Raw genomic sequence first — 22,345 nt, 5'->3', positions numbered from 1 at the left:
ATTATTATTATTAAATTATTGCAAAACTCTAATTACCTGGGGGCCGCTAGAGGCAGTGTCAAAATAACCCAAAAAAGACACAAAATTGCAAAAAAAAACTAAATTACTTTAAAAAAAGACACAAATGACCATAAAAAGACAAAATGACACAAAAAAAACCCTAAATTACTTTAAAAAAGACACAAAATGACCAAAAAAAACAAACACAAAATGACCAAAAAAAGACACAAAATAAGACAAAAAAGCTAAATTACTTAAAAAAGAAACAAAATGACCAAAACAACCCACAAAATTACTAAAAAAGACACAAAATGATTGAAAAAAGACACAGAATTACCCAAAAAAGACACAATATTGCTAAAAAAAGACACAAAATTACCAAAAAAAGACACAGAATTTCCAAGAAAGACACGGAATTATAAAAAGGAAGCAGAATTTTATAAAAAAAACACAAAATTATTTTAAAAAAGTAATTAAAGGGACCTTCCACACACAACACGGTAAAGTGCCATTCATATAAAACTCACATTAAACTTTCATATCAAGGTGGGGGCCACAAAATATCATCATGAGGGCCACAATTGTAAACAATTGGTGTAAACGATTGAGATTTAGAGATTTAAAATGATTCCGCTTTAAATCTCTTAAATCTGCGACTCATTTGACACTTTAATCTAGTAAATTTGCAACTTTTCTATCGAAAATATTACCATCTATCCAATGAAGTTACCAAATATAGTTCTTCGCCCGATAAAGGGTTAAGTAAGAGTACTGAGGGAAAAACTGACTCAAACACACATTTTTCCACATGTATATGAATGTAAGAACATGGTCTCACAGGAATCCGTGAAATAGCCACAGATTTGCTTAACTCAAAATCCGTGGAATAGCCACGGAATCACTCAAATTTCTGTGAAACTGACACGGATTTGGCTACAATGCAAGTTAATGCCAGTCATATCCCGTGGCTATTCCAACATACAAAGTGATTATGTACATTCACTGAGTGAATATTTAGAAAATAAAACATATATTTCTCGCTAGAAATGTGATCAAAATCCATTTTTATGCAGAAACTAAGTCAAAATATTGATTTTTTCACTAAAAATGAGAGAACTGTCCGCCATGTTTTTTGTTCTGACCGGGACCTTGAAAGTCACGTGACTTGGAACAAACCAATAGGAACAAATATTAACTTGATTTAGAATTACAGACACATAAAGATTATATTTAATGTGGTCAGAATAAGTAGATTCTATCTCAAACATTTTTATATTAAAGTTACTTAAACAACTGCCTCAAAATCAAGGACGCATTTATATTTAATACATTTGATCAAATATATTAAGTAAAATGAAATGACTACAGAATGATTTATTACAGTGTGCTGCAGTGTGAGGAGGATTACACTGTAAAAAAGGTGTTTAGTCTAAAAACCAGATCAAACAGTAAATCTGAGGGAAATGATCTTGCTGCATGGACAGATAATTTACCTTGACAAGATTTATTAAATTAAGATTATTAAATCTAGAAATAAGCATGTTGAACACTTAAAATAAGAAATTAACTCTTAAAACCAGAGTAAAACCATAATAAAACCACATAAAAACAGAAAAAAAAACAGTTAAAACCAGAAAAAAAACACATAAACACAGAAACAAAAAAAAGTTAAAACCAGAATAGAACCAAGATATTTATTAAATTAAGATTATTAAATCTAGAAATAAACATGTTGAACACTTAAAATAATAAATTAACTCTTAAAACAAGATAAATGATCTAACACTTCTAAATCTAAAGTTTTTTATTTAATTTAATTTTTTTAATAAATCCAAATATAATTATTTTGAACAATTTTTGCTTGAAAAGCCCGACTGTAGTAACATTAAAATAAGCCAGAAATACTTAAAACGAGCATGTTTTTTTTTCTACATTTTCACATTTTTCTACATGCAACTAAAACTCTCAACTGGAGCCAATATTTTAGGTAAAAACTCACCATATTCAACAGTTGAATAGATTGAAAAGCATGAAAAAGCTCACAATGTCAATCCTAAAAACAAGTCTTTACACAATAAGATAATTAAATAAGAACATAATAATAATACTAACTAGAAAATTTCTAGTATGATGAGATTCTTCAGAGATTTCAAACTATGCCCTTTAACCTCAAAATGTGTGTGTGTGTGTGTGTGGCGAAAATCGCATAAAGTTATGTGTGTGTGTGTGTGTTTGTGTGTGTGTATCTGTAACTGTAATCACATCAAAGATCAAAGGCAATCAACAGAATTAACTGACACCTGCCAATGACAGCAGCCAGAGGTGGACAGCCTGGAATTTCTGGTCTCGAACAGAAAGCATTTTTGTCAAAACCATAATACCTATCATTGATCCGACTTCACTTTGAGCGTCCTGAGTTCTTCATGAACGTCTACATATGATTTTTTTTAAGAAAAAAATGAAAAAGTGGCTTTGTTAGAGCGATCTAAAAAAACTGTTCGATTTCCCTTATTCCGAGATCTTCCTGCGTTTTTAATATGGGAGCCAATGAGGCTGTTGGTGGTGTTGGTGGATCATCTGTGCGTCCTACGCCCAAACTATAACTCTGACAGCTTTACCAGAGGATTGTGAGGGAGAAGACTAATTTTCCTACGTTTCTATGTATAAATTATTTCTGTAGAGTGGAATTTGCGGCCTGGAGCGCAGTTTTCAAATTTATTTTTTGACAGTTTCTTCTCTCCCTCTACACTCTGGTGATGATGTCACACACTGTGACACGAACATTCCGTGCAATACACACCCATTATAATCTCAGAATTTCTCCAAAAATGATCATGGTCATTGAACAGGGATTGATAAAAAACTATATGACCTATCGAAACGTGGATTAATACACCGATACACAAGACTTGTGTCTACTGTTTAAAGTTTAAATGGAGTCTCTAGGTGAAATTATGCCGGAGAAGTAGACGTTTAAAAATCTCCAATTATTGTTCTCTTTCGCTCATTTTCTTTCGGCCGTCCCATTCACTTCAATGCAAAATTTTGGGCAGTTTTTTGCGACTTGCGTCGCGAAAAATTCGTATTCTGTAGAGAAAAGTAATAGCACAATGATCCCGATCAAACCGCACGTTTTGATATATAATTTGTCCTGCAACTCTTGGAGCACTGGTCCCTACAGCTATTGCTGTAGGGACCAGTGCTCAGTGCGATTGCCTCAAGGCCCTAATAATTAAATAAGCACATAAAGCTATGGCCAGTAGGTAAATTATACTCAGAACAAGATAATTAAGATACTTTTGATAGATATAAGAATAAAATACTTGGTAAGCTTCATGTTTTTTGCAGTGTGTGTGTGTGTGTGTGTTCTGCTCCATATATTTCAATCCAGCTGTTCTGTAATATTGTAGACTCATGAATAATCCACATTCCTGTTTTGTTGTGCTTGCCCGACCATGTGTGTGTTTTCTGTGTGTGTGTGTGCGTGTGTGTGTGTGTGTGTGTGTGTGTGTGTGTGTTGGCTGCGTCTCAGTTCTCCGTCTGAAAGGAATCTGAGGCTTTCAAGGCTCTTTTTGTGAAGTGCTCATCAAAGCTGCACAAACGCTCCACTGCTGGTTTTGAAGTCAATATCCACTTTAACTCTCCAGATCTCCGTTCTCTTTATTTAAATTATACGTACGCGCTCCAATGCAAATGAGGCCATTGTTCTCCAGGTTGATTGACCATTATGATTGATTTCCATAAGTTGCCTTCTCGTTCATGCTTTCTTCTCTTTTATTCCGCCCTTTAAGATCTTTGTTGTAGTGAAACCTTGAAGAGTAAAAGGGGAAAACCAGACCGACCTTCATGGAAACCATCAAAGCTGGGACCAATCAGTTCTCAGACTTTTGTCAACTTTTTTATTGCTTTAAAAGAAAAACGAGTACAGCAGTCCGATAAAAGTAAAAGCTACATTGCAATCCAAAATAATAAAAATAATAATAATAATAAATAAATAGAAAAAAAGAAGAAAAAAAGGAATCGGCAATTATTGCAATCCAATAATAATAATAATAATAAATAAATAAATAGAAAAAAAGAAGAAAAAAAGGAATCTGCAATTATAGCAATCCAATAATAATAATAATAATAATAATAAATAAATAAATAAATAAATAGAAAAAAGAAGAAAAAAAGGAATCTGCAATTATTGCAATCTAATAATAATAATAATAATAATAAAAAATATAATAATAATAATGATAATAATGATAGATAAATAGAAAAAGAAGAAAAAAGGAATCTGCAATTATTGCAATCCAATAATAATAATAATAATAATAATAATGAATAAATAGAAAAAAAGAAGAAAAAAAGGAATCTGCAATTATTACAATCCAATAATAATAATAATAATAATAATAATAATAATAATAAATAGAAAAAAAGGTTAATAATTGTCTATAAACCATCTATAAACATTACTTAGTTGGTCACTGTAATATGTGTTAATATAATCTTTATGTGTTTATGTGTAATGATTTTGAAATGATTCATAAACCTTTAAGAAATTGATTGAAAACATTCAACGATTAAATATGTATAGGACTTTGTAAATGGTTAATAATTGGTTTATAAACCATCTATAAACTTCACTTAGTTGGTAATTGTGTTACCAACTATTTCTTAGACTTCTCTGAGGAAGTTGCTGCATCTTCTTATTGACCGTGAAAACATTCAAACAAACAAAAAAACGTATTTTAAAACGTATAAAAAGGACAAAAATAACATCTGACTTTAGGGCAAATGATTCCTTCACATGGCAATATGTTTTTACGGTTTCCCAGAAAATTCCTTCCCATTATAATCCCAAAACTAAAAGTAATGCCCCTCCTCTAATATAAATAGAGCTGGTGCCCACTCCCAGTCCCAGTCCCAGTCCCACTCCCACTCCCAGTCCCAGTCCCACTCCCACTCCCAGTCCCAGTCCCAGTCCCACTCCCAGTCCCACTCCCAGTCCCAGTCCCACTCCCAGTCCCACTCCCAGTCCCACTCCCAGTCTCCCAGCTGTGGATCAGCTCTCTCTACAGCAGAAGGATCGTCAGTACGGAGGAGTTTTTCCTCTCTGATGGTTTAGCCAGACAGCCAGTGGAAAACTGGAAAGTAGATTTTTTTTTAGGGGGGAGAAGAAAGAAAACCCCAGCAGGCCGATGGGGAACAGAGGGATAGTACTTAAAACATTTTAGTGATTTTCTGTCTTTTTAAAAATAATTTTCTGTCTTTTTTGGGTCATTTTGTGTCCTTTTTTTTAGTAATTTTCTGTCTTTTTTGGGTCATTTTGTGTCCTTTTTTTAGTAATTTTCTGTCTTTTTTTGTCATTTTCTGTCTTTTTTGTCATTTTCTGTCTTTTTTGTCATTTTCTGTCTTTTTTTGTCATTTTGTCTTTTTTTGTCATTTTCTGTCTTTTTTGTGGTAATTTTGTGTCTTTTTTTGTAATTTTTTGTCTTTTTAAGAAATTTTTTTTTCCGGCATTTTGTGTGTTTTTTAAAAATAATTTTGTGTCTTTTTTTGGTCATTTTGTGCCTTTTTTTGGTAATTTTGTGCCTTTTTTTTTGGTAATTTTGTGTCTTTTTTTTTTTGTGATTTTGTGTCTTTTTTGGTAATTTTGTGTCTTTTTTTGTCATTTTGTGTATTTTTTAAAAATAATTTTATGTCTTTTTGGGTCATTTTTTGTCTTTTTTGGTCATTTTGTGTCTTTTTGGGGTTATTTCGTGTCTTTTTGGTCATTTTGTGCCTTTTTTTGGTAATTTTGTGTCTTTTTGGTAATTTTGTGTCTTTTTTTTTGGTGATTTTGTGTCTTTTTTTTAAAGTAATTTTGTGTCTTTTTTTGATGATTTTGTGTCTTTTTTTGGTGATTTTGTGTCTTTTTTCGTCATTTTGTGTCTTTTTTTTTGAGTAATTTTGTGTCTTTTTTAAGAACTTTAGTTTTTTCTGTCATTTTGTGTATTTTTTTTAAATAATTTTGTGTCTTTATTGGTGATTTTGTGTCTTTTGTGGTGATTTTGTGTCTTTTTTTGGTAATTTTGTGTCTTTTTTAAGTAATTTAGTTTTTTTCTGTCATTTCGTGTTTTTTTTAGTGATTTTGTGTCTTTTTTTGATCATTTTGATACTTCCTCCAGCGGCCCCCAGGTCATTTGAGTTTGAGACCCCTGATATAAAGCCTCCATTTATTGCAGTAGTGAGAACTACTACTAAAAATGTTGTATATATAGATTCCATAATTGAAACTTAAGGAGGCTTTGACCTGCTGTTCCTATCCAGCAGCAGTAAGAGGACCCTTCCTCTCGGTGAAACGATGAAGACCCCGTCATCCTCATCATCCTCATCCTCTGATTGGATGTGATTCCCTCCTAACGGGGGGGGGGGGGGGGGGTCCCCCTCGCTGGCAGGGTGAATCTGGGTGCTTGTTCTACCGCAAATTACCTCTTATTGAATTAATTTTCTTTGAATAAAAGTTGGCAGAGACACAAAGTGTCTCATCAAGCAGCATCAGCTCACTGTTTGGACAGCAGCGTGGATCATTTCCTCCTCACAAACAAAAGGAAACAGCAACACAAACAAACAAGAGGCGGATGCTCAGAATGAGTTCAGCTCTGATGGAGAAACATCTCCAGGTTCTCATTAGTTCAGTGCCAGAGCTGATAGAAGGCCTGCTGCTACTGGATGTTGGCAAATACACAACACACACAACACAACATGACCAAAAAAAGACATACAATGACCAAAAAAGACACAAAATGACCAAAAAAAGACATAAAATGATCAAAAAAAGACACAACATGACCAAAAAAAAGACATAAAATTACTAAAAAAAGACACAGAATTACCAAAAAAGACACAAAATGATTAAAAAAGACAAAATGACCAAAAAAGACACAAGATTAGTAAAAAAGACACAAAATGATTAAAAAAGACACAAAATTACTAAAAAAAGACACAAAATTACTAAAAAAAAAAAAGACACAAAATTACTAAAAAAAACACAAAATTACTAAAAAAAGACAGAATTACCAAAAAAGACACAAAATGATTAAAAAAGACACAAAATTATTTTAAAAAGACACAGAATTTCCAAAAAAGACACAAAATGATTAAAAAAGACACAAATTTACTAAAAAAAAGACACAAAATTACTAAAAAAAAGACACAAAATTACAAAAAAAGACACAAAATTATTTTAAAAAGACAGAATTACCAAAAAAGACACAAAATTATTTTAAAAAGACAAAGAATTTCCAAAAAAGACACAAAATGATTAAAAAAGACACAAAATTACTAAAAAAAGACACAGACTTACAAAAAAAAGACACAAAATGATTAAAAAAGAGACAAAATTATTAAAAAAGACACAAAAATATTTTAAAAATACACAGAATTACCAAAAAAGACACAAAATGATTAAAAAAAGAGACAAAATTATTAAAAAAGACACAAAAATATTTTAAAAATACACAGAATTACCAAAAAAGACACAAAATGATTTAAAAAGACACAAAATTACTAAAAAAGACACAAAATTACAAAAAAAAGACACAGAGTTACCGAAAAAGACACAAAATGATTAAAAAAGACACAAAAATATTTTAAAAACACACAAAATGACCAAAAAAAGACACAATATATATATATATATATATATATATATATACATATATATCTGTATATATGGTCATTTAAATGTAAAAAATCCTGTTTTGGCTGATATAAACTTTTACAGTGTTTCATTGTTACTGAAACTGAATTAACTCATTTATCATTTTACGTCTTTTACTGTCATGGTTTAGCAGTTTTTCACCCTAAAATCTACAGACATTTTTTACAGTGTAGCATGAGTTCAGCTCTGATGGACAAAACATCTCCAGGTTCTCATTAGTTCAGTGCCAGAACCGATAGAAGGCCTGCTGCTACTGTATGTTGGCAAATACACAACACACACAACACACTTTGTTGTGGTGTTGGACCAGAACCACACATGTTCTAAACACGACCTTTTCCTTTAACGTTGGCTCTGCAGCGACGGGCCACGATGACTTCAAAACTAAGAAACATATGCTGTAAATTACACACAGAAACTATTTATTCACTTTTCAGCTATTTCTTTTTTGCAGAGATAAATGGTGGAGTTAGTTGACTTCTGATTTGTGGTTCCTCTCCTCACATTGTGCTGTATTTCTTCTCTTCCATCTCTGTCTCCCTGTCCTGATAGATACATATATATATACATATATATATATATATATGTATATATAAAATCAGACGGTGGTAAGTGAATTTACTGCAGTCTGATTTGGTTTTGAGTTGAATTTTGGAGTTGCTGCAATTTTTATATCATTATTTCTCTGAAAATAAAGCAAAATTGAAATGTGAAACATTGTAACAAGATAAAACAGACATCAAAGAGTTCATTTTTTAGTTATAACTCCATTTCAACCAACAATGTTACTGCAGTTAGACTTTGTAGGGCAGAATTCATTACTTGCAAAATGTATTTAAATGAATTTTAGTGGTGAAGATGTTGTCTGCAGCTCAAGTTAAACGTGACGACTATCAGAATAAAAGGAGATAAACTGCTTCGCTACACAAAGATCTGTGTGTGTGTGTGTGTGTGTGTGTGTGTGTGTTTGTGTGTTTGTCCTCCCTCAGTTACTATCTCTGTTAAACTGTCATCATAAACCTTCAACTGTTTCCTGGAAAATAAAAGAAATCATTTCAGCGTCGGAAGCAATGTTCTCATCTGCTGTAATAGAGGAGGAGAGGAAGATAAGGAAGGAAAGGAGGAAGGAAAGGAGGAAAGGAAAGGATGAAAGGAAAGGAAGAAGGAAAGGAGGAAAGGAAAGGATGATAGGAAAGGATCAGGTAAGCAATTAAAGCCAGGCGCCCTCTTGTCTTCCTCTTCCTCCTCCTCCTCCTGCTCCTCTTCCTCCTCCTCCTCTCCCTCCTCCTCCTCCCCCCCCCCTCCTTCTCCTCTTCCTCTTCCTCCTCCTCCTCCTCCCCCTCCTCCTCCTCCTCCTGCTCCTCCTCCTCCTGCTCCTCCTGCTCCTCCTGCTCAGCATTCATTAGGCCGTGGCCTCCTCTCCAAACATAGTTTTATCTGGAGGAAAGTTCCCTGTTGAACTCCTGATCACCCTGATAGATAAAGCTAATTAAACAGAGGCTGGTACAATGTGTTCCTGCATGTCTATATGCATATTTATGTGTGTTTGTGTGTGTGTAATCCATGGAGTGTGTCTCTTTATCTCCTCTCCAGCTCCTCCTCCTCCTCCTCCTCCTCTCCTCTCTCCTCTCTCCTTGTCTGACGGGCTCAGGGAAATGATGCTGAATGCTGAATGCTGAAAATATGGCACACGCTGAAAGCAGCATTTAAATCTTGACAGTGGCTGGGATTAGCTAGGTAACGAGGAGGACAGCTTGGGAAAAACAAGCCGGGGAGGTGAACTCGAGGACAGACAGGAGGAGGAGGAGGAGGAGGAGGATTCTGGATCTTGGGCGCTTGGAAAAATGGGACAAATTTCAAGTCTAAGTTTCATAATTATCCCCGAAACTATCTCCAGTCTTTTTTTCTTTTCTTCCTACTTTCACTTTGAAGTTTCTCCCACTTTTAATGATTGTCAAGCTTTTTTTTTTTTTTTTTTTTTTCAGCGTCCTCCCACCCCAAACTTAAGCTCAAATGGCCTGAAGTTTTAAAGTCCTCCCATGGACTCTTTTTGTGCGCGCCATCATTATCTGGTTTCCGAAGAAGAAGAAGAAGAAGAAGAAGAAGAAGAAGAAGAAGAAACCAAAGTGACTTACAGAAACACTTGAAGGAAAGTCTGGCTGCCTTTAATGTTCCACTTCTATCCTCCTCTGGTTTTAATCAGCTCACATGCACCTCAAAAACATGAAGCTCACCAAGGATTTCCTTCCTCTATCTATCAATAGTGTCTTAATTATCTTGTTTTGAGTATAATTTACCTACTGACCATAGCTTTATGTGCTTATTTTAACAACATGTGTCTTTTTGTAATAAAATGGGTGAATAACCCCTTCACAGGGATTTCTGTATTGTTTAACCAATTTAAGGCGGGAAAGCATTACCGTGTTTCTACTATTAAAAACGGGAAAGACGATATGTCGTTTTGTAGTATTTGTAGTTTTTTCCACCTATTTTCAGTGAAATGGATCAGAATCCATGTGGGAGTGTCACAATGCATCATGGGACTTTGAAATCCAGAACCAGAACTTTGAAATCATCACCAAAAAAAGACACAAAACGACCAAAAAGACACAAAATAACCAAAAAAAGACACGAAATTACTAAAAGAAAGGCACAAAATGACTAGAAAAAGACACAAAATGACCAAAAAAGACACAAAAAGACACAAAATGACCAAAAAAAGAAACAAAAAGACACAAAATGAGAATACATGTGGGAGTGTCCCAATGCATCATGGGACTTTTCCAGAACTTATAAATCATGGTGGAAGACGACTATAGCGGAGGGAGCTCAGATATAACAGCTATAAGCTCTCAGATACTTTATGAATTTCATTTCTATCTGCTACAGAGGCTGAAAAATCTATTATTTAGTAGGAAGAGTTGACACTTCTGTTGGATTTACAGAGAAACTTCAGGTTTTAGAGGCTGATTTTAAAATCAACCAGAGATTTTACAGGCAGTTTTTACAGCCGTTTTAGGCCTCAATGGGTTAAACTCTCAACTGGAGCCAATATTTTAGGTAAAAACTCACCATATTCAACAGATGAATAGATTGAAAAGCATGAAAAAGCTCATAATGTCAATCCTAAAAACAAGTCTTTACACAAAAAGATAATTAAATAAGCACATAAAGCTATGGCCAGTAGGTAAATTATACTCAGAACAAGATAATTAAGATAATATTGCTAGATAGAAGAAGAAAATACTTGGTAAGCTTCATGTTTTTTGCAGTGTATTTCAAAAGTATTATCTACCACCAGTATCTACCCACAGATATTGAAATGAGACATTTTTTTTGCTAGTTTCAAGTATTTCTGGCTTATTTTAATGTTACTACAGTCGGGCTTTTCAAGCCACAATTGCTCAAAATAAGTATATTTGTATTTATTTTAAGACATCATTGGTTTTTCCAGTGCCTAGATATTTTTTAAAACTTTTTTAAAAAGAATTCTTACTAAGAAACATTAACTTACTGCACTGGCAGATAATTTGACTTGTTTCCAGCCTGTATTTGCTTCATTCTAGTGATTTATTTCTTGTTTCTGTCAGCTTTTTTTGCAGTGTGTGCTGTGGTTTAAGTAAACATGATCCCGGTTGCGTCTTGGCCTCTTGATATCTCCTCCGGACTGCAGCTACTAAATCCTAATCCTCTCCTCTCTCCTGTGATTCCTCCTGCAAACCTCCACTTGATGAACATGTGCTGAACTGATTCTGTGGGCTTCCTCTCTGGTCCGGGGAGAGGATGAGGTAGAGGAGAAAACTGTGTCTGTGTGGGGGAGAAAGATTGAGAAACAGAGCGCTGGAGAGGAAAAAAAAAAACCTCCCAATTACGGTAAGCAGCTCTCCAAAAAGGGCACATTGTCTGACATGAACATGCAGACACGAGGCCAGAAAGCACATACAGTACACACAATCAGCTCCATGATTGACTTGTGGTTCCTGGGCTGTGCAGAAAAAGGAAATAGTAGGTTACACCATATGCCCGCCTGCCTGTGTGTGCATTGCATATGCATAACTTAATGTTTTATGCATGAGCTGTTATGCAATCTCTGTGTCAAAGCCTTACAGTGTGGTTGCATTTCTATGCAGACAGCATATTTCATATTCTGGGCTTTGCATTGACACATACTGCTATATATTCCATCATGTCACTCACAGCACAGACGGAGGCTTAAGTGGCATAAAGAAGGGCAACGCAACCTCAACTGACTCACACTTTACTGGTTCATAATTCTCTCTGGATGAAATAATCCATACAGGATGGTATCTCAGAGGGTAAACTTGTTTTAACCAGCAGTTGGAGTAACTAGATTACTTTTTGTTGCAATGTGTTACTTTGTCTTATCAAGTAATCATTTACTTGTTTCTATGTTGAGGCTGTTTTCATTAATTTTGTTCACTAATGTAGTCTCTGGGATAGATGGAAAGCTTCTCCTCACTCACTGTGTTGGTGCCGTTAGCTGTTTGGCTAGCGACTATGCTTTCCCAGACAGGGTCATCCCCACTCGAGTTAGGACCCTTTTTTAGAAAAAAGGTCCTATGTTCCCCCGTTTTCCCCCCAAAAAGGTCCTATGTTCCCCGTTTTACCCCCAAAAAGGTCCTGTGTTCCCCGTTTTCCCCCAAAAAAGGTCCTATGTTCCCCGTTTTCCCCCAAAAAAGGTCCTATGTTCCCCGTTTTCCCCCAAAAAAGGTCCTGTGTTCCCCGTTTTCCCCCAAAAAAGGTCCTATGTTCCCCCGCTTTCCCCCAAAAAAGGTCCTATGTTCCCCGTTTTCCCCCGAAAAAGGTCCTATGTTCCCCGTTTTCCCCCCAAAAAGGTCCTATGTTCCCCGTTTTCCCCCAAAAAAGGTCCTATGTTCCCCGTTTTCCCCCCAAAAAGGTCCTATGTTCCCCCGTTTTCCCCCAAAAAAGGTCCTATGTTCCCCGTTTTCCCCCCAAAAAGGTCCTATGTTCCCCGTTTTCCCCCAAGAAAGTTCCTATGTTCCCAGTTTTCCCCCAAAAAAGGTCCTATGTTCCCCGTTTTCCCCCAAAAAAGGTCCTATGTTCCCTGCTATGTATTCCCCACAGGGGAACATAGGACCTTTTTCTGAAAAAGCGTCCTATGTTCCCCACTGTTGCGGGGTTAGGGTTGGGGTTAGGTTTTAAGGGGAGAAAGGGTTGCACTGGCACAGGCTACTTTTTTTTTTTTTTCAAATATTGTTAAAACTCCCTCATATGATAAAAACACTCCTTCTACGGTTCACAACATATGTTTAAAATAAAATTAAAATAAAATAATAATTATAAAAAGGTGATCCAAAAAAGAAATAAAATGAGTAGCCATATATTGTTGTTTGTTTGTGGAAGTGGATAAGCTTCACAGTTTACTAAACAAGTCACCCAGAATGAGATTTTATTATTGCTTCATGTTATTTGTTTAATCCTTAATTTTCCTCCTGATTAATAAAAGTTTTTAGTGTTTTAACTCCACTGAAGGGAGTGCTGGATGCCGCCGACAGCGGGATTAGGCTCATGGTTAGGGTTAGGGTTAGGGTTAGGTAATGGATAGAAAAGTGTTGCTTTTGTAAAGCACTTTGAGTTGCATTTATATGGACGAAAAGCGCTATATCAATAAAGTTTGATTGATTGATTGATTGATTGTTTTGCCACGTGCACGAGCACTAGCTAATCCTTATATATGTTTTAAAATCTCCCTGTGTGATTAACTAGATTACTTTTTGTTGCAATGTGTTACTTTGTCTTATCAAGTAATCAGTTACTTGTTTCTATCTAAAGGCCGTTTTTGTTAATTTTGTTCTTTAATGTTAGGTTTGTCGTCTCTGGGATGGATCAACCTGGTCTCACATAAATCCGTGGAATAGCCACGGAATCGCTCAAATTTCCGTGAAACTGACACGGATTTGGCTACAATGCAAGTTAATGCCAGTCATATCCCGTGGCTATTCCATGGATATTTGTTCCTATTGGTTTGTTCCAAGTCACGTGACTTTCAAGGTCCCGGCGTTCAGAACAAAAAACATGGCCGACAGTTCTCTCATTTTCAGTGAAAAAAATCAATATTTTGACTTAGTTTCTGCATAAAAATGGATTTTGATCACATTTATAGCGAGAAATATATGTTTTATTTTCACATAATCACTTTGTATGTTGGAATAGCCACTATCTATCTCTGTTACCTCCTACATGGAGCCAGACCAAAATGGATTTTGATGTGTTTTAACCCTTTATCAGGCAAAGAACTATATTTGGTAACTTCAGGTAATATTTCGAGAAAAAAGCTGCAAATTTACTAGATTAAAGTGGCAAATCTAAAAGAAAAAAAGTTGCAGATTTAAGATATTTAAAGTGGCAAATCTGCGCGAAAAAAGTTGCAGATTTATGATCTATCCCATGGGTCTCAAACTGGCGGCCTGCGGGCCAATTGTGGCCCTCGTGATGATATTTTGTGGCCCCCACCTTGATTTGAAAGTTTAATGTGAGTTTTATATGAATGGTACTTGTTGTGTGTGGAAGGTCCCTTTAATTACTTGTTTTGGGAGGTAATTTTGTGTCTTGTTTTGGTAATTTTGTGTCTTTTTTTGGTGATTTTGTGTCTTTTTTTGGTGATTTTGTGTCTTTTTAAAATAGTTTTGTGCCTTTTTCAAATAATTTTGTGTATTTTTTTAGTAATGTGTATTTTTTTGGTCATTTTGTGTCTTTTTTTTGTAATTTTGTGTCATTTTTTTGTAATTTTGTGTCTCTTTTTGGTCATTTTGTGTCTTTTTTTAATAATTTTGTGTCTTTTTTTAGTAATTTTGTGTCCTTTGCTTGGTAATTTTGTGTCTTTTTAAAATAATTTTGTGTCTTTTTTTTAGTCATTTTGTGTATTTTTTGGTCATTTTGTGTATTTTTTGGGTCATTTTGTGTCTTTTTTAAATAATTTTGTGTCTTTTTTTGTAATTTTGTGTATTTTTTGGTCATTTTGTGTATTTTTTGGTCATTGTGGGTATTTTTTGGGTCATTTTGTGTCTTTTTTTTAATAATTTTGTGGGTTTTTTGGTAATTCTGTTTATATTTTGGTCATTTTGTGTCTTTTTTTGGTCTTTTTGACACTGCCTCCAGCGGCCCCCAGGTAATTTGAGTTTGAGACCCCTGATCTATCCACTGATGGAGAGTAGAGGTCGACCGATAGGGTTTTTAAGGCCGATACCGATCTCTTCGCTGGTGTTCTTGAGCTTAAAACATTACATATTCTACTTTAGAATGATTCAGTTTATGAGTATTTAATACTGATATCCAGCTCTGGGACTAGCTGCCTTCAGAAGGTGTTTGGTGTGTCAGATGTTTCTGCTGCTGATCTCCAGAAGGTTTGATCGCTGTGAGACGCCTCGACTCACTGAAGTCACCAGGACCTGCTGGGGTTAGATCCTGATGCTGCTGATAGACAGTCTGTGTGTGTGTGTGTGTGTGTGTGTGTGTGTTCTTGTACTTCCTACATAGTGAGGACCAGAACATGTTTTTAACCAACAGAGTGAGGACATTTTTGCAAAGTGAGGACATTTCGGCCGGTCCTCACTTCTTTAAAGGCTTTTTTGAGATTTCAGAATTTGTTTTAGGGTTAAAGGTTACATGATAATTATAATTAACTGAAACTGTATTGTGTGGTTACAAAACTAACTAACATTATAGTGAAAATGTCCTTCGTTTTCGTCTTTGTCAACTTTTTTCATACATAATGAAGATGGATCAGACAAAGGAAATAAAGGCAAAATTTACTGTGACCTCTTTTAATCTCCCACCCAACAAATACCCCATTACAAAAAACTACAACTAATAAAAACTAAACTAAAACTAGCAAACTCACTCTAAAAACTCATTAAAACTAACTGAATTTGAAAACATAAAATCACAACAAAATTAAAACTAAAACTAATGAAAAATCCCAAATTATTATAACCTTGCAAGGGAATTCACGATTACAATGAGGGTCCTCACAAAGATAGAAGTACAAGAATGTGTGTGTGTGTGTGTGTGTGTGTGTGTGTGTGTGTGTGTGTGTGTGTGTTCTTGTACTTCCCACATAGTGAGGACCAGAATATGTTTTTAACCAACAGAGTGAGGACATTTTTGGAAAGTGAGGACATTTCGGCCGGTCCTCACTTCTTTAAAGGCTTTTTTTGGAGAGTTCAGACTTTATTTTAGGGTTAAAGGTTCAATCAGGTTTATGTTATGTTTAGGGGCATTTAGTTGTCATGGTGATGGTTAGGATCAAGGTTATTATAGTTAACGAAAACTAAACAAAATAATGAAAACTAGAATTGAAAAAACATTTTTGTTTAAATAAAAATGTAAAAAAAGATAATTAACTGAAACTGTATTGTGCGGTTACAAAACTAACTAAAATTATAGTGAAAATGTCCTTCGTTTTCCTCTTTGTCAACTTTTTTCATACATAATGAAGATGGATCAGACAAAGGAAATAAAGACAAAATTTACTGTGACCTCTTTTAATCTCCCACCCAACAAATACCCCATTACAAAACACTACAACTAATAAAAACTACACTAAAACTAAAGCATTTAAAAAAATAAATACTAAACTAAAACTAGCAAACTCACTATAAAAACTCATTTAAACTAACTGAATTAGAAAACAAAAATTCACAACAAAATTAAAACTAAAACTATTGAAAAATCCAAAACTATTATAACCTTGCAAGGGAATTCACTGTTACAATGAGGGTCCTCACAAAGATAGAAGTACAAGAATGTGTGTGTGTGTGTGTGTTTATATATAATGAAACTCACCATTTTAAAGCCAAAACATCTCCACTTAGACACTAATGACACATTAGAAACAGTTGATGTTGAGGATGTCTGAAGGACTCCTAGTGTAGTATTGATTAGGTCTACAGTTAATCAAACTACATTACATAAATCATTTTAATGGCGCGTGAATCCTCTTTTATAGCAAAAGGAACTTCCTGCTACATTTATCAGTCTAACCTCTGCTGTCAGAGACCAGTCTGAGTTCTGCTGCTGTCACTGGTCTGTCATGTTAGAGAGAAACCCAGAGAGACGACAAGCCCTCTGAACCCACACACACACACACACACACACACACACACACACACACACACACACTTGACAGACTGACAGAGTTGCTGTTGGAGGACTGACCATTAGAGGACCGTGGAAAATGATACACAATGTCACAGGATTTATCTTTGTGTTAGTCCAACCAAACGCTGAACAAGACATTTATTGAACAAAACCTTCAAATAATACGTCATTAAGTCAAAATACAGTGAAAGGATCAAAGTTATGAGACCAAACTGCTAAAAAGAAATACGTAAAAAGATCAAAAAACATGTGAAATGACATAAAATGACCAACAATGGACCTTAAATGTTTCCCAGCAGAACACCCAGGAAGACATTTTAAAAAAGGAGATGTAAAATGACATTAAAAAGACACAGAATTAGCAAAAAAAAGTCACAAGAGACCAACAAAAAATGTAAAATGACCAAAAAGGACATTAAATGACCAAGAAAAAACACACAAAATGACCAAAAAAAGATGTAGAAAAGATGTGAAATTACAAAAAGAGACAATAAATTGTGAAGAAAAGGCGCAGAGTTACCGAAAAACATGTTAAAAATACCGAAAATGACAAACCGCTAAACGTCCTTTTTTTATATCTATATAACGTTATGTATAACGTATATTGACACGTTGCCATGAAAACTCTTAAAACAAACCCAGGACTTTCACCCGGGAGACGTGAAAAAAAACCAACGTAAAATTGCCAAAAAAGACACAAAAGTACCAAAAGGAAATATGTAAAAAAAATCAAAAAACAGGACAGTGAAATGACAAAAAATGACCAACAATGGACCTTAATTGTTTCCCAGCAGAACACCCAGGAAGACATTTTAAAAAAAAAGGAGATGTAAAATGACATAAAAAAGACACAGAATGAGCAAAAAAAAGTCACAAGAGACCAACAAGAAATGTAAAATGACCAAAAAAATGTGAAAAAGATGTGAAATTAGAAAAAGAGACACTAAATTATCAGAACAAGGCACAAAGTTACCAAAAACATGTTAAAAATACCAAAAAAGACATAAAATTTCCAAAAATTACAAACCGCTAAACCTCCTTTTTTCTATCAATATAACGTTATATATAACTTTATTGACACGTTGCCGTGGATACGCATTGTTCTGCTTCTCTCCTGGTGACGGCTCGCCTTGTCAGTGACCTGTCAATCAAAGGTAGCCCCGCCCCAAATCATACGATTCTTTATCTTCTATTTTCTTCTAAATGGGGCCATTATTAGAACTATTGACATCAAATTGTCTTGAAGAAGATTTTTTACTAGTGATTGAGACCATAGTGTTGTCCTAAAAAACATTTCTGAGGGAATAAATCAAGTGAGAAGTTTTGGACGGGTTGATGGCACATTTCGTTGTACTACCCTGTTCAATGACAATAAAGGCTTCTGTGTTTAAAAGTGTTTCTGTCTGGCAGAAAAACACTTTTTTTAACTATTTGTCTTGTATTTGTAGCTTTGTTTATCTATTACAAATGCTGATTTCCCATTTTATTACAGTTTATTTCCTTTTTTCTCTTAATGTATTAATCGATTTGTTATTTTGTGTGTGTGTGTGTGTGTGTGTGTCCAACACAACATGTGATTTTCTGACTTTTCCACAACTGACGGAACGTCAATAAAAATATTTTTTAAAAACAAAAACAAGCCCTGGCAGCCTGCTGAGGAAGCCTGCAGGGCTTTTTTTTTTTTTTTCAGAGCGTATGCCCAGTGAGAAACTCCCATAGGACCCAATGGGGAGCCATCTTTGAAAAGCAATACATCCATGTTTTTAATAACTAGGGTTTGAGATGAAAAGAAGAAGAAATACAGATGAAGAAATCTCCAACATGCTGATCAGAATCTCTCATCAGGTCTTAAAATCCTTCCATAAAACAAGACAATAATCCAGCTCCGAGACTTGGAGACCAAGTGGTGAATAAAATCATCTGATTAGAGACATTTGCAATGGAAATAGACAGAATTTATGGCATAAAAGTTTAGGAGAGCTCCAGAGAATTACAGTAGAGTGACTCATAGCAGGTCAGAGGTCAGAGCATGAGCTCCATATAAATGTCTGAAAAACAACCAGCAGGATGAAAAAGTCTAACTTCCCTTCTTAGATTGGGTTAAATACTTTATAGTCTGAGTCAGATTTTAAAGCCCTAACACCCACACAGAGCTTTATTAAACTGATGAATCATTATTCCTCTGAAACAACATCATTTAAATCACTTTCACCACATAGTAATAGTGGTTTCTACTGTTGGGGGAAGCTACTTTTAGGACTAAGTAATTACTGTATTAAAAAATACAAATAAAGTACTTTAAAAGTTACTGATTTAAATGCTTTTGAATATGTAATTTTGTGTGTTGTCACTTCTTTGGAAAGAAATACCCGAAAATAATCCAAAGAATACATGGAGGGCATAACATCTTCAATTTAATGCATGTTTATTTATCTACTGATATATTATCATACAAACTATGACCACAACATACAAAAAATTGGTTCTTATCTGCTACAATGTAAAATGCACATTGCTACAGTTACACATTATAATGAATGATTGTCCACTTTGTTAGTTTTGCTTAAACACTTATATCTAGCCACTTAATGTTTAATCTCTGTTAATGTTATTCAGTTCTGCTAGCTACTTAGCTTAGCGGCTAGCACAAGCTTCTGTCTTACCGGCTCAGTGTTTCTCCTTTCTCTAGTCTCCTTTTCCTCTTTAGTGATAATGTTACATGTAATAAGTGATGCGTATTAGTTGTGTAGGAGACGAATTATTGAATTAGAAGTATGGTAGTACAGCCTTAGCCGGTGGGGGGAGACCTAATAGGACGGCTGGATGGCTGTCTGAAGAGGATTGTGTCTATGTTCCCTCTTTCTATCAGACTGGGGAACATAGGACCCTTTTCCCCGGTTTTCCCAAAAACAGTCCTATGTTCCCCGGTCTGTTCCTTTTTCCACCATTACTGCCAAATTCCATAGCAAATAGGCCTAACCCTAAACCTGACCCTGCCTCTAACCCTAACCATACCTAACCTAGACCCAACCCTAACCCTAACTATACCTAACCTAGACCCAACCCAAACCCTAACTATACCTAACCTAGACCCAACCCTAACCCTAACTATACCTAACCTAGACCCAACCCTAACCCTAACTATACCTAACCTAGACCCAACCCTAACCATACCTAACCTAGACCCAACCCTAACCCTAACTATACCTAACCTAGACCCAACCCCAACCCTAACTATACCTAACCTAGACCCAACCCTAACCCTAACTATACCTAACCTAGACCCAACCCTAACCCTAACTATACCTAACCTAGACCCAACCCTAACCCTAACTATACCTAACCTAGACCCAACCCTAACCCTAACTATACCTAACCTAGACCCAACCCTAACCCTAACTATACCTAACCTAGACCCAACCCTAACCCTAACTATACCTAACCTAGACCCAACCCCAACCCTAACTATACCTAACCTAGACCCAACCCCAACCCTAACTATACCTAACCTAGACCCAACCCTAACCCTAACTATACCTAACCTAGACCCAACCCTAACCCTAACTATACCTAACCTAGACCCAACCCTAACCCTAACTATACCTAACCTAGACCCAACCCTAACCCTAACTATACCTAACCTAGACCCAACCCTAACCCTAACTATACCTAACCTAGACCCAACCCTAACCCTAACTATACCTAACCTAGACCCAACTCTAACCCTATGTAGGCCTGCGGGCTGTTTGACATGCATATGCAAATAGGCCTAAACAAGGAAAGATTAGATCAGGGGTGGCAAACCTGCAGGTCTCCAGCTAACCATACCCTAGCCCAACCCTAACCCTAATCCCGTTGTCGGCGGCACTCCCTTCAGTGGAGTTAAAACGCTGTAAAAACTTTTATTAATCAGGAGGAAAATTACCTGTGGATGTCGTCAGACGGTGGAAAGAACACTTTGAGGACCTCCTCAATCCAGCCAACACGTCCTCTGTAGAGGAGGCAGAGTCTGAAGACTCAGGGGAAGACTCACCAGTATCCCTGGCAGAGGTCGCCGAGGTAGTCAAAAAGCTACCCGGCGGCAAGGCGCCAGGGTTGGATGAGATTCGCCCTGAGATGCTGAAGGCTCTGGACACTGTTGGGCTGTCATGGTTGACACGCCTCTTCAGTGTCGCGTGGAGGTCTGGGACAGTGCCAGTGGAGTGGCAGACCGGGGTGGTGGTTCCCATTTTTAAAAAGGGGGACCGGAGGGTGTGTTCCAATTACCGTGGAATCACACTTCTCAGCCTCCCCGGGAAAGTCTACTCCAGGGTGCTGGAAAGGAGGCTCCAGCCGATTGTCGAACCTCAGATTCAGGAGGAACAATGCGGCTTTCGTCCTGGCCGTGGAACAACGGATCAGCTCTTTACCCTTGCGAGACTTCTGGAGGGGTCATGGGAGTTTGCCCATCCAGTCTACATGTGTTTTGTGGACTTGGAGAAGGCCTACGACCGTGTCCCTCGGGGAGTCTTGTGGGGGGTACTGCGGGAATATGGGGTACCGGGCTCGTTGCTACGAGCTATCCGGTCCCTATATAACCAAAGTGAGAGCTGTGTCCGCATACTCGGCACAACGTCAAACACGTTCCCAGTGGGTGTTGGCCTCCGCCAGGGTTGCCCCTTGTCTCCGATTCTGTTTGTGGTTTTCATGGACAGGATCTCAAGGCGCAGCCGGGGGGAGGAAGGGATTCGGTTTGGTGACCTAAGAATTGCATCTCTGCTTTTTGCAGATGATGTGGTTCTTTTGGCTTCATCAAGCCGGGACCTCCAGCACTCATTGGGGCGGTTTGCAGCCGAGTGCGAAGCGGTTTGGGATGAGAGTTAGCACCTCCAAGTCTGAGGCCATTGTTCTCTGCCGGAAAACGGTGGACTGTCCCCTCTGGGTGGGGAGAGAGGTACTGCCTCAAGCGAAGGAGTTCAAGTATCTCGGGGTCTTGTTCACGAGTGAGGGTAGAACGGAGCGTGAGATGGACAGGCGGTTGGGTGCGGCGTCAGCAGTGATGCGGACGTTGTACCGGACCGTCGTGGTGAAGAAGGAGCTGAGCTGGAAGGCAAAGCTCTCGATTTACCGGTCCATCTATGTTCCAACCCTCACCTATGGTCATGAGCTTTGGGTAGTGACCGAAAGAGCAAGATCGCGGATACAAGCGGCTGAAATGAGCTTCCTCCGTAGGGTGGCTGGGCTCAGCCTTAGAGATAGGGTGAGGAGCTCAGACATCCGGAGGGAGCTCGGAGTAGAGCCGCTGCTCCTTCTCCTCTAAAGGAGCCAGCTGAGAAGGTTTGGGCATCTGGTAAGGATCCTCCCGGGCGCCTCCCGTTAGAGGTGTTCCGGGCACGTCCAACTGGTAGGAGGCCCCGGGGAAGACCCAGAACACGGTGGAGGGATTATATCTCTCTCCTGGCCTGGGAACGCCTCGGGGTCCCCCAGGAGGAGCTGGACGTTGTGGCTGGGGAGAGGGACGTCTGGAATGCC

This window comes from Centropristis striata, chromosome 10 (genome assembly GCF_030273125.1).
Source record: "Centropristis striata isolate RG_2023a ecotype Rhode Island chromosome 10, C.striata_1.0, whole genome shotgun sequence".
NCBI classification, from domain to species: Eukaryota; Metazoa; Chordata; class Actinopteri; order Perciformes; family Serranidae; genus Centropristis; species Centropristis striata.
Note: the sequence above shows the minus strand (reverse complement) of the source record.